This window comes from Aegilops tauschii, chromosome 7 (genome assembly GCF_002575655.3).
Source record: "Aegilops tauschii subsp. strangulata cultivar AL8/78 chromosome 7, Aet v6.0, whole genome shotgun sequence".
NCBI lineage: Eukaryota > Viridiplantae > Streptophyta > Magnoliopsida > Poales > Poaceae > Aegilops > Aegilops tauschii.
In genome coordinates, this window is record NC_053041.3 from 140,734,869 (window position 1) to 140,747,539 (window position 12,671).

General features: G+C 48.4%; 1 long non-coding RNA gene across 1 annotated transcript; it reads left to right on the forward strand.

Annotated features, from left to right (window-relative positions):
- The first annotated feature begins 483 nt into the window (after positions 1-483).
- On the forward strand, positions 484-12,004 carry LOC141027822 (uncharacterized). The gene is made up of 4 exons (XR_012189774.1): positions 484-814; positions 2,166-2,243; positions 3,535-8,971; positions 10,325-12,004. It is a non-coding gene; the product is annotated as an uncharacterized lncRNA (long non-coding RNA).
- Positions 12,005-12,671: the final 667 nt, after the last annotated feature.

Below are 12,671 nucleotides of genomic sequence, written 5' to 3' on the forward strand. Positions count from 1 at the left end.
ACAGTGAACCTCTGCTAACGATGCCACATCACCTCGGTTACTGTCGATAAACTCGCGCTAGTTTAAAACCGATTCAAATTCAGATTCGAAATAAAGTCAAAGCGGAAAGTTTTCAAATGTGAGAACTAAAATCTTTGAGTTGTTGCAAATAGTCTTTTGATAATATTAGTGGTGAACCAACATTTTTTTTGCAACTTGTTTAATTGACCTGAAGTAAATAAAACCGTGGCCTGATTAATAATTTAATTGCATTTTAAATTGTAGAAATTCTAAACTACTTTATTTTGATGTCAAATTAATTATAGCAGTGGCCTAAGTTAGAACGATATTTTAGATGCAAGCATTGTATTTTATAAAACTAATTTTCTTTTGAAAAAAAAGAAATGCCAAATAAAAATAAGGGGAAAACCCCCTTTCCCTGTTCCCGTGGGCCTCGGCCCACCCGGGCCAACCCACACAGCTGAGAGGATAAGACCAAGCCCCCCGTCTCTCGGCCTCGTCAGCACCCCAGATCTTTTGCCTCCCCCTCGCTCGTTCCCCTCTCGCTCGCCCCTTTCTTTTTCTTCATCGTCCGAGCGCGTGGTCGCCGCCACCTCGTCGATCCCGCGGCCACCGGACTCCCCTCGTCGCTGCAACAAGTCCAGGAACTCCGCAGTGTTCGACTACGTCCTCTACGCACCACCGTTCGAGCTGGAGGGGACGACATCGCCAGGATCGATTTCATCTACTTCCTTCGGTCGTCGGCGTTCATCGCCAAATCCGGCTACCCTCTGCTGCTCCTAAGCTACTCACTGAGCCTCCTTGTGCTCCCTAGGTGAGCTCCGCGTCAACCCCCTCTCTTCGCCGCTCATTTTCGTCGCCCCGTCGCTGTTCCGTCGTGACCGAGCGCTCCTCGCCGCCGGGCTTGGCGTAGCCATGACCACAGCAACAACGGCTCGCCTCTGAGCACACTGACGTACTCAACGCATCGCCGCGGAGCCCCCGTGCCTGCAGTCCCTCTTGTTGTGCTCCGTAGCGCCGCGCACAAGCTTGCCCGAACTCCGGCAGCCGCCCAGTCGTTGCTGCCGTCGATTTAGATCGCCTCCGCCTTCGTCGTATGCTCTGTTGGATGTGCGCGAGACTCAACCTTCGAACGCAACAAACTGCACACAATTTGGCCACCGGAGCGCCGTTACCGAGGCCGCCGCCTAGCGCCACTCCCCGCCGGTCGGCGCGCTCGCCGCGGGCCACTCGCGCCCTGATTTCGCATGCTCTCTGTCGCCCCGCTGCTTCCTGCTCGCCGGCGCCCCTCCTTCGGCCGGCCGCGCCCGCCCCTGCTCTTGCCCGCTGCTGCCGATTTCGCCTGCGTCCGACGCCTGCTGCAATCGCTGGGGCCGCCGGTGCTCCCCCACGCGCCGCTCGCCGCGGGAGCCCGCCTCCACCCGCCTTCGCGCCTCCCCAAGGCTCCGGCCTGCTACTCCTGGCCGCAGCCGCCGAGCGCCGGTGCGCACGCAGGCGTGCATGCGTGCCTGGCGAGGCCGCTTGGCCTTCTGTAATGGAGGCCGACCCCTTGTGGATTAAGGGGCTAATCCCCTTTTAGTGCTAACCCCCCAGTAGTCAATGACAGTGGGCCCAAGGCCATTAGGATTAAATTAAGAAAAGGGGTTTAGTTTAAAATATACACCGAGTCACTTGCAGGTGGGGCCAGCGACACTGTTCATAGTTTGATCAGTCAAACGTTGACTACTGACTCAGCAGTCAATGGGCCACATGTCAGCCTCTGTGGCTAGACAGCCACTGGGTACACGCAGTTTTACTGTTCTTTTTCGATTTAATAATAAATCAGAAAATCCTTTAAACTTTGAAAATTAATAGAAAAATAACCGTAACTTGGATGAAAATGTTTTCTATATGAAAGTTGCTCAGAACGACGAGAGGAATCCGAATACGCGGTCCGTTCGTCTGCCACACATCCCCAACATAGCAAACACACAACTTTCCCCCTCCGGTTCATCTGTCCGAAAACGCGTAACACCGGGGATACTTTCTCGGATGTTTTTCCCCTTCGCCGGTATCACCTATCCCTGCGTTAGATCACCATGGCACCGTGTATTGCCTTGTTATATTTTGTGATGCTTTGTTTGCTCTGTATTTACTGTTTCTTCCCTCCTCTTCTTCTCCGATAGACCCTGAGACCGGCGTTGATGCGTTTGACTACGACTACATCACCGACGACCCTTCTTCTTGTGCAACAGAGCTTCCAGGCAAGCCCCCCTGATCACCAGATATCGCCTATTCTTCTCTCTACTACTTGCATTAGAGTAGTGTAGCATGTTACTGCCTTCCGTTAATCCTATCCTGATGCATAGCCTGTCCTTGCTACTATTGTTGTTACCTTTACCTGCAATCCTAATGCTTAGTATAGGATGCTAGTGTTCCATCAGTGGCCCTACACTCTTGTCTGTCTGCCATGCTATACTACTGGGCCGTGATCACTTCGGGAGGTGATCACGAGCATATGCTATATACTTTCTACTGTTACATTACTTATGATACTGATCGGAGATGGGGGCTGAAGGGGCAGGTGGCTCCATCCCGGTAGAGGTGGGCCTGGGTTCCCGACGGCCCCCGACTGTTACTTTGTGGCGGAGCGACAGGGCAGGTTGAGACCACCTAGGAGAGGGGTGGGCCTGGCCCTGGTCGGCGTTCGCGGTTACTTCATAATAACACGCTTAACGAGATCTTGGTATTTGATCTGAGTCTGGCCAATGGCCTATACGCACTAACCAACTACACGGGAACAGTTATGGGCACTCGGCGTCGTGGTATCAGCCGAAGCCTTTGTGATGTCAGCGACTGAGCGGCGCGCGCCGGATTGGACTGGAACGCCTGCTAGGCTAGGTCTGCTTCCGGCCGCCCACGCAACGTGCAGGTGTGCAATGGGCGATGGGCCCAGAGCCCTGCGCCATAGGATTTAGACCGGCGTGCTGACCTCTCTGTTGTGCCTAGGTGGGGCTGTGACATGTTGATCTTTCGAGGCCGGGCATGACCATGAAAGTGTGTCCGGCCAAATGGGATCAAGCGTGTTGGGTTATGTGGTGCACCCCTGCAGGGAAGTTTATCTATTCGAATAGCCGTGTCCCTCGGTAAAAAGACGACCCGGAGTTGTACCTTGACCTTATGACAACTAGAACCGGATACTTAATAAAACACACATTTCCAAGTGCCAGATATAACCCGGTGGTCGCTCTCACACAGGGTGACGAGGAGAGGGTCACCGGGTAGGATTATGCTATGCGATGCTACTTGGTGAACTTACCATCTACCCTCTTCTACATGATGCAAGATGGAGGCTGCCAGAAGCGTAGTCTTCGACAGGACTAGCTATCCCCCTCTTATTCTGGCATTCTGCAGTTCAGTCCACCTATATTGCCCCTTTACACATACCCATTCATATGTAGTGTAGATCCTTACTTGCGAGTACTTTGGATGAGTACTCACGGTTGCTTTTCTCCCTCTTTCCCCCTTTCCTTTTTACCTGGTTGTCGCAACCAGATGTTGGAGCCCCGGAGCCAGACGCCACCGTCGACGACGACCCCTACTACACCGGAGGTGCCTACTACTACGTGCAGGCCGCTGACGACGCCCAGGAGTAGTTTAGGAGGATCCCAGGCAGGAGGCCTGCGCCTCTTTCGATCTGTATTCCAGTTTGTGCTAGCCTTCTTAAGGCAAACTTGTTTAACTTATGTGTGTACTCAGATATTGTTGCTTCCGCTGACTCGTCTATGATCGAGCACTTGTATTCGAGTCCTCGAGGCCCCTGACTTGTATTATGATGCTTGTATGACTTATTTTTTTAGAGTTGTGTTGTGATATCTTCCCATGAGTCCCTGATCTTGATCGTACACGTTTGCGTGCATGATTAGTGTACGATTGAATCGGGGGCGTCACAAGTTGGTATCAGAGCCGACTGCCTGTAGGAATCCCCCTTCCACACTCCTTGGCCGAAGTCGAGTCTAGACATTGCAAAAACTTTTACTAACATGGCTGTGTGTCTTATGGGCCCACATCGCCTTTTGGGTGGTGTTAGGATCTTTTACTCCTCGATCCTTACTCTGGGACTCTGAACTCTCTTCTATTCGGGTTAAAATGAATTTACTAACTCTGACTCTAGGTTCTCGTAATTACTTTCTCCCGGAGAGCCCCTCACTCCAGATGATCGCTTGCTGCACTAGAAGATTCCGAAGATACTCTCCGAGGTTTTCCCGAGACCCTTGTGCCCACCGACTTTACAATCCCCTACCAACGATATACCCTTATGGATAACTACCTACAATTTTCATTCATACCTTCATCCTCAGTTGCTCTTGTTATTACAAGATGCCCTAAATTGCTCTCCGTTGTTCCGAAAATCCTTTAAGCTTACTGCCTTGCAGTTCTTTACCACATGATTACCCCTATTGAAAATTCCTCGCACTTATTGAGTATTCGTTCATCCCCAGTTGTTCGTATCCTTCATAAGATACTCTGAAATACTATCCGACCTTCTGAGCATCCTCTTCAAACTATTGCTCTGCAAATACTTGTATGCTTACATTATGGATGCTCCCATATCACTAGCAATATTCACTAGTATCTTTTGACACCGTCATTTTGATCCTATTGATTAAACATGTGTGCGAATTCACACAATCATCAATCGTCCCTTCTAAATTATCTTTCCGGCTCAGACGTCATTTTGAACATGAGCTGGTTCTCGACCAAACTATTTGTCGTCAATTGTGCCTCTGGTCTATCCAACTTATCCATCCTTGATCAGAGCGTCTGCTTCTGATCCTTTGTTTTGGAAATCACAATTCCTTTGTTATCTAAGCATCGAATTATTCAGATGTTCTATAATCTGATGCCCGTGCATTCTTTCTTCCTCTGATTGAGTACCGATACTCACATCAGCTCCGTTGTGGATCGCCCGATCCATTATTGGATTTCATCCGACATCGTCCTTCATATTCAATAACCTTGTGAGCCTTTCCACGGGTATATAATGCCTTTGGTAAATTGTATCCTCTGCTTTGTCAACCATGCTCTACTTTTGAGCTTGTGTTATTTACTCCTGAAGTTCGTGGTATATGTTCTAAGAAGCCCCGATGGCTTGAACCTATGCCTTCCTTAATATGTGTGAACTCGAAAGTTTTCACGAGTCATACTCTTCTGGTATTTTGCCAGATAAAATTTCAACACTACAACTTCATCGAACACGAGAAGTAAATGAAAGGTTATGCATTGGAGAAGTGGGAGTCGACCTTGAACTTTGTGTTCATGCCCATGGACACGATGTAGATCTTCTCATCGAAGCTTCTTTTAAAATTAATTATTCCCTTGGTATAAGTTCATCTTATATCTGGGATCTGAACTTTTTCAATCGTGGTTCCGACCATGTTCTCCTTTAAATACCATTTCCTGTGCAAGTTTAAGCACTTGTCTTCTGTAGAGCAATACCCCGGTCCAACCTCTACTTTGATCTGTCGTCGAGTATTACCCCCTGGTATCTCGAGATTATCACGGAACTGCATAACTTCTTATGAGTTCTTCATCAAGTACTACATTCTCACTGATTCCATTTTTTTCATGGGCTCTGAGTTATTAGACACTCAAAGACATCGATAACTGAATCGAGATCGCACCGCGATTAAACAACTCTTGGTAACCTTCATTACTTACGAATTTGAACTCGATCAGGTAAGTCCTAGCGTGCTCGACTATATCATTATCATGCTAAACTTTAACTGTGCTACCTGGTCCTTAATTCCGGAGCACAACTTTCGATGATGAGCTAAGCTTACGTCGATCTTCCTCGTCATATCAGTTCGCCTTGAACAACAAGCTTGATTTCAAGTTTGTGTCCTACCCATGGTTCCAATAACCTTCCGCTTCATCATTCCTTTGACTTGATGTCGTCGCTGATTGATTACATCTTCATGAAATCTCTCGACAAATGTGTCGTGATCATCATCAACCTTATGAGCTCTTCCAGGATATCAATTGAGTTCATGATGAGAAATACCATCCTTGCCCCCGATGATTTGTGTTATCTTTGACCACTTTATTGCCTTCCGTTCAACACAAACTTGTTCGTGTTTTGTGTTATACCTTGAGATCCTTGCTATCCAGCATTTGTTCGTCTTTACCTTGGGGTATTACCATCTTTTATGTCAAGAATGTCGTGAGAATTTCACCACCCCTTAAGAATTCTTGATACAGGTGATACCTTTTGCCATATCCGTTCATTCCTTGGTCTCCGTGTTATTTCTAACCAGAAAACCGACAATCGAACTATGATGCACGACTTCAAAACTTCTAGCAACCCTATTGCTTCGAAGTTAATGGTCGATATTTCATTCTTAGACCATTGGTTATCGAACCACCATTCTAACATTGATCATGCTACTTAAGCCCATATTTCGGGTGCACCTTTCAACCAATGTTTAACTGTGTATGTTTTCCTCGAGCATACATCATTATATCATTTGATCTGACTAATGTTATCTCCTTGTTCACATAATTGTGGAAACCCATCTTTTGGAAGTCTCGATGAATTGTCGCTGAGTTCATCAGCTACCACCTCATCCTCCCCTTGGTTTAATGATGAACTCTTGCTTCCATAGTTCATTGCCCGAGAATCTTATAATGCCATCTCGTCAATTGCGTTGCACCTTTTCTCCTCAGGCATCATGAGTCTGAGGTATCCTGACACCAATCAGATCTGAATCTCGGTCAGATATGATGGTTGGAACATTTTCCAAGAGTCACAACATTGATCTTTATACGACCCGGTAAGGTGATGTCATGCCTAGCACACCTGGCCGAAGGATCTATTGTTATAGTTTTATTTTTAGTAAGGTTATCCATTCTTCCATGAGGAAATTGTAAGACTTATTCTACAAGTTGTCCCTGATGGATCCTTTGTGTATCCAAAGTCCGACCTTTGCTTGAAGACCATGTCAATGCTATCTCGAAGCATGTCTGTGGTAATCCGATTTTCAATAAGAGCATTTGAAGCACAATGCTAAATTTTCTTTATCATTTAATCTAACACCGTTGTATGGGTAATATCATGAGATTCCTCCCCCCTTACCTAAATGGTTCCCTACTTTCTATCCTGTCATGGATATCATGCTCCGCTTGTCCTTGGGAAGGACATACCCCCGAAATATGTGTGTATACACATTTTCCTTTCCATTGTTCTGTTTAAACCTGATAATCACTTTTCCTTTCCATTGTTTTGTTTAACCTTTCTGGTGATCTATATGATCTAAGCAGTAATATTCTTCTGCTTATGTAAACACCTCGGTGTACAATTCTATCAGAAAGACCCTGTTACTTTTGTTGATGACATTCCGGTAACCACCGATGGACGAGAACTTTGCCTATTGGTCCGCCTCGTTCAACGAGCAGGAAAATGGTTCTCTTCGTCCCTCGCCCTTGGTACCGATGTTGTTGCCGACATAACCGACAGACTATCCTATGACATGCCTTGCTTACATGATCGTGCAAGATGTCACCACGCTTCCTACTTTTAACCCACATGGTGGGCCCATAACCCATAGTTCCACAGGATCAAAACCTGACTCTCCTGTACACCTTGTTGACAAAGTTATCCCTTGCTCTTGGTTTCGTAGGTAATTCGCGAGCCACCTTCCTAGTGATCTATTCTGGTATCACACACTACTTATTCTCGTTGCTCTGAACCCCTTTTAACACTCCGTTTCAGGCAACGAGCGATTGCATGCCCGCTCGGAAATTCTCATGCGACCTTCATATTTTGCTCTCGATATATTATTAAGTTTCAATTTGAGAGTTACTTTCCGCCACCTCCCCCGATGTTATCTACCAGATAGACAACCTTGCAGAGGTCTGTTCTCCCGGAATACCCCCCTTATCCTTTTCGTAAGTTCGATGGAGTTCTCGACGAAAGGATGCTGACTTCATCATGATGACCCGAAGCAGAGAAATGAAGACATGAACGTAATGGATCGACCTCCTTGAGAAGAGCAACCAGGCCCGAGAAGATTCGTTAGAATTTCGTAACCAGAATTTTCTCCCTTAATCCACCTCTTAAATCTCGGGACGAGATTTCTTGTACTGGAGGAGAATTGTGACGCCCGGGTAATTAAGCTACAGTGAACCTCTGCTAACGATGCCACGTCACCTCGGTTACTGTCGATAAACTCGCGCTAGTTTAAAACCGATTCAAATTCAGATTCGAAATAAAGTCAAAGCGGAAAGTTTTCAAATGTGAGAACTAAAATCTTTGAGTTGTTGCAAATAATCTTTTGATAATATTAGTGGTGAACCAACATTTTTTTTGCAACTTGTTTAATTGACCTGAAGTAAATAAAACCATGGCCTAATTAATAATTTAATTGCATTTTAAATTGTAGAAATTCTAAACTACTTTATTTTGATGTCAAATTAATTATAGCCGTGGCCTAAGTTAGAACGATATTTTAGATGCAAGCATTGTATTTTATAAAACTAATTTTCTTTTGAAAAAAAAGAAATGCCAAATAAAAATAAGGGGAAAACCCCCTTTCCCTGTTCCCGTGGGCCTCGGCCCACCCGGGCCAACCCACACAGCTGAGAGGATAAGACCAAGCCCCCCCGTCTCTCGGCCTCGTCAGCACCCCAGATCTTTTCCCTCCCCCTCGCTCGTTCCCCTCTCGCTCGCCCCTTTCTTTTTCTTCATCGTCCGAGCGGGTGGTCGCCGCCACCTCGTCGATCCCGCGGCCACCGGACTCCCCTCGTCGCTACAACAAGTCCAGGAACTTCGCAGTGTTCGACTACGTCCTCTACGCACCACCGTTCGAGCTGGAGGGGACGACATCGCCGGGATCGATTTCATCTACTTCCTTTGGTCGTCGGCGTTCATCGCCAAATCCGGCTACCCTCTGCTGCTCCTAAGCTACTCACCGAGCCTCCTTGTGCTCCCTAGGTGAGCTCCGCGTCAACCCCCTCTCTTCGCCGCTCATTTTCGTCGCCCCGTCGCTGTCTCGTCATGACCGAGCGCTCCTCGCCGCCGGGCTTGGCCTAGCCATGACCACAGCAACAACGGCTCGCCTCTGAGCACACTGACGTACTCAACGCATTGCTGCGGAGCGCACGTGCCTGCAGTCCCTCTTGCCGTGCTCCGTAGCGCTGCGCACGAGCTTGCCCGAACTCCGGCCGCCGCCCCAGTCGTTGCTGTCGTCGATTTAGATCGCCTCCGCCTTCGTCGTATGCTCTGTTGGATGTGCGCGAGACTCAACCTTCGAACGCAACAAACTGCACACAATTTGGCCACCGGAGCGCCGTTACCGAGCCAGCCGCCTAGCGCCACTCCCCGCCGGTCGGCGCGCTCGTCGCGGGCCGCTCGCGCCCTGGTTTCGCATGCTCTCTGTCGCCCTGCTGCTTCCTGCTCGCCGGCGCCCCATCTCCGGCCGGCCGCGCCCACCCCTGCTCTTGCCCGCTGCTGCCGATTTCGCCTGCGTCCGACGCCTGCTGCAACCGCCGCGGCCGCCGGTGCTCCCCCACGCGCCGCTCGCCGCGGGAGCCCCGCCTCCACCCGCCTTCGCGCCTCCCCAAGGCCCCGGCCTGCTGCTCCTGGCCGCAGCCGCCGAGCGCCGGTGCGCACACAGGCGTGCGTGCGTGCCTGGCGAGGCCGCTTGGCCTTTTGTAATGGAGGCCGACCCCTTGTGGTTAAGGGGTTAATCCCCTTTTAGTGCTAACCCCCCCAGTAGTCAATGACAGTGGGCCCAAGGCCATTAGGATTAAATTAAGAAAAGGGGTTTAGTTTAAAATATACACCGAGTCACTTGCAGGTGGGGCCAGCGACACTGTTCATAGTTTGACCAGTCAAACGTTGACTGCTGACTCAGCAGTCAACGGGCCACATGTCAGCCTCTGTGGCTAGACAGTCACTGGGTACACGCAGTTTTACTGTTCTTTTTCGATTTAATAATAAATCAGAAAATCCTTTAAACTTTGAAAATTAATAGAAAAATAACCGTAACTCGGATGAAAATGTTTTCTATATGAAAGTTGCTCAGAACGACGAGAGGAATCCGAATACGCGGTCCGTTCGTCTGCCACACATCCCCAGCATAGCAAACACGCAACTTTCCCCCTCCGGTTCATCTGTCCGAAAACGCGTAACACCGGGGATACTTTCTCGGATGTTTTTCCCCTTCGCCGGTATCACCTATCCCTGCGTTAGATCACCCTGGCACCGCGTATTGCCTTGTTATATTTTGTGATGCTTTGTTTGCTCTGTATTTACTATTTCTTCCCCCCTCTTCTTCTCTGATAGGCCCCGAGACCGGCGTTGATGCGTTTGAGTACGACTACATCACCGACGACCCTTCTTCTTGTGCAACAGAGCTTCCAAGCAAGCCCCCCCTGATCACCAGATATCACCTATTCTTCTCTCTACTGCTTTCATTAGAGTTGTGTAGCATGTTACTGCTTTCCGTTAATCCTATCCTGATGCATAGCCTGTCCTTGCTACTATTGTTGTTACCTTTACCTGCAATCCTAATGCTTAGTATAGGATGCTAGTGTTCCATCAGTGGCCCTACACTCTTGTCCGTCTGCCATGCTATACTACTGGGCCGTGATCACTTCAGGAGGTGATCACGGGCATATGCTATATACTTTATACTGTTACATTACTTATGATACTGATCGGAGATGGGGGCTGAAGGGGCAGGTGGCTCCATCCCGGTAGAGGTGGGCCTGGGTTCCCGACGGCCCCCGACTGTTACTTTGTGGCGGAGCGACAGGGCAGGTTGAGACCACCTAGGAGAGGGGTGGGCCTGGCCCTGGTCGGCGTTCGCGGTTACTTCATAATAACACGCTTAGCGAGGTCTTGGTATTTGATCTGAGTCTGGCCACTGGCCTATACGCACTAACCAACTATGCGGGAACAGTTATGGGCACTCGGCGTCGTGGTATCAGCCGAAGCCTTCGTGACGTCAGCGACTAAGCGGCGCGCGCCGGATTGGACTGGAACGCCTGCTAGGCTAGGTCTGCTTCCGGCCGCCCACGCAACGTGCAGGTGTGCAATGGGCGATGGGCCCAGACCCCTGCGCCATAGGATTTAGACCGGCGTGCTGACCTCTTTGTTGTGCCTAGGTGGGGCTGCGACGTGTTGATCTTGCGAGGCCGGGCATGACCCAGGAAAGTGTGTCTGGCCAAATGGGATCAAGCGTGTTGGGTTATGTGGTGCACCCCTGCAGGGAAGTTTATCTATTCGAATAGCCGTGTCCCTCGGTAAAAGGACGACCCGGAGTTGTACCTTGACCTTATGACAACTAGAACCGGATACTTAATAAAACACACCGTTCCAAGTGCTAGATATAACCCGATGGTCGCTCTCACACAGGGTGACGAGGAGAGGATCGCCGGGTAGGATTATGCTATGCGATGCTACTTGGTGAACTTACCATCTACCCTCTTCTACATGCTGCAAGATGGAGGCTGCCAGAAGCGTAGTCTTCGACAGGACTAGCTATCCCCCTCTTATTCTGCCATTCTGCAGTCCAGTCCACCGATATTGCCCCTTTACACATACCCATGCATATTTAGTGTAGATCCTTGCTTGCGAGTACTTTGAATGAGTACTCACGGTTGCGTTTCTCCCTCTTTCCCCCCTTTCCTTTTTACCTGGTTGTCGCAACCAGATGTTGGAGCCCCGGAGCCAGACGCCACCGTCGACGACGACCCCTACTACACCGGAGGTGCCTACTACTACGTGCAGGCCGCTGATGATGCCCAGGAGTAGTTTAGGAGGATCCCAGGCAGGAGGCCTGCACCTCTTTCGATCTGTATCCCAGTTTGTGCTAGCCTTCTTAAGGCAAACTTGTTTAACTTATGCCTGTACTCAGATATTGTTGCTTCTGCTATCTCATCTATGATCGAGCACTTGTATTCGAGCCCTCGAGGCCCCTGGCTTGTATTATGATGCTTGTATGACTTATTTATGTTTTTAGAGTTGTGTTGTGATATCTTCCCGTGAGTCCCTGATCTTGATCGTACACGTTTGCGTGCATGATTAGTGTATGATTGAATCGGGGGCGTCACATTAATGTACCGTGCCTAAGTGTTTTGGGATTATTTGGTTTTCGTAAGGTGACTTACACACCTAGATGGAGGGAGTACACAATGCACTTTGGTGGAGAGGATTAAGGTCATGTAAGTGCGGGGGCACACACTATGTGGGTCGTTGATCTGTGCCAGATTCGCACATATGGTTTGTGTATATAGTATTTTTGTGTTGTATAACACTTGGTATATTTTTGTAATGTTATGTACATTGAATTGTATATCCGTTTTTCCATGGGGCCAGATAATTGTTTGCGTGGGGTATATACAGTAAGTGAATTTGCACATATACACGTCCCAAGGAAAATGATCCTTTCGGAGTACAGATAGCTAGCTCTTCTTCCCTTGTTCTTGTTCGTTCTCTCTCTTCTAGTTCGATCTCACCTTACAATAAATAGAATCATGTAGTAAACTTAGTTATTATTTGAATATACTAAAGTAGATACAAATTATCAGCAATACAAGTGGAGTTCTATAGGAAGGTTGGTCGAAAAGGTTTGTTATATTTGCATATTTCATCTTCATACATTTTTGAGATCTATAATATTTGTCGA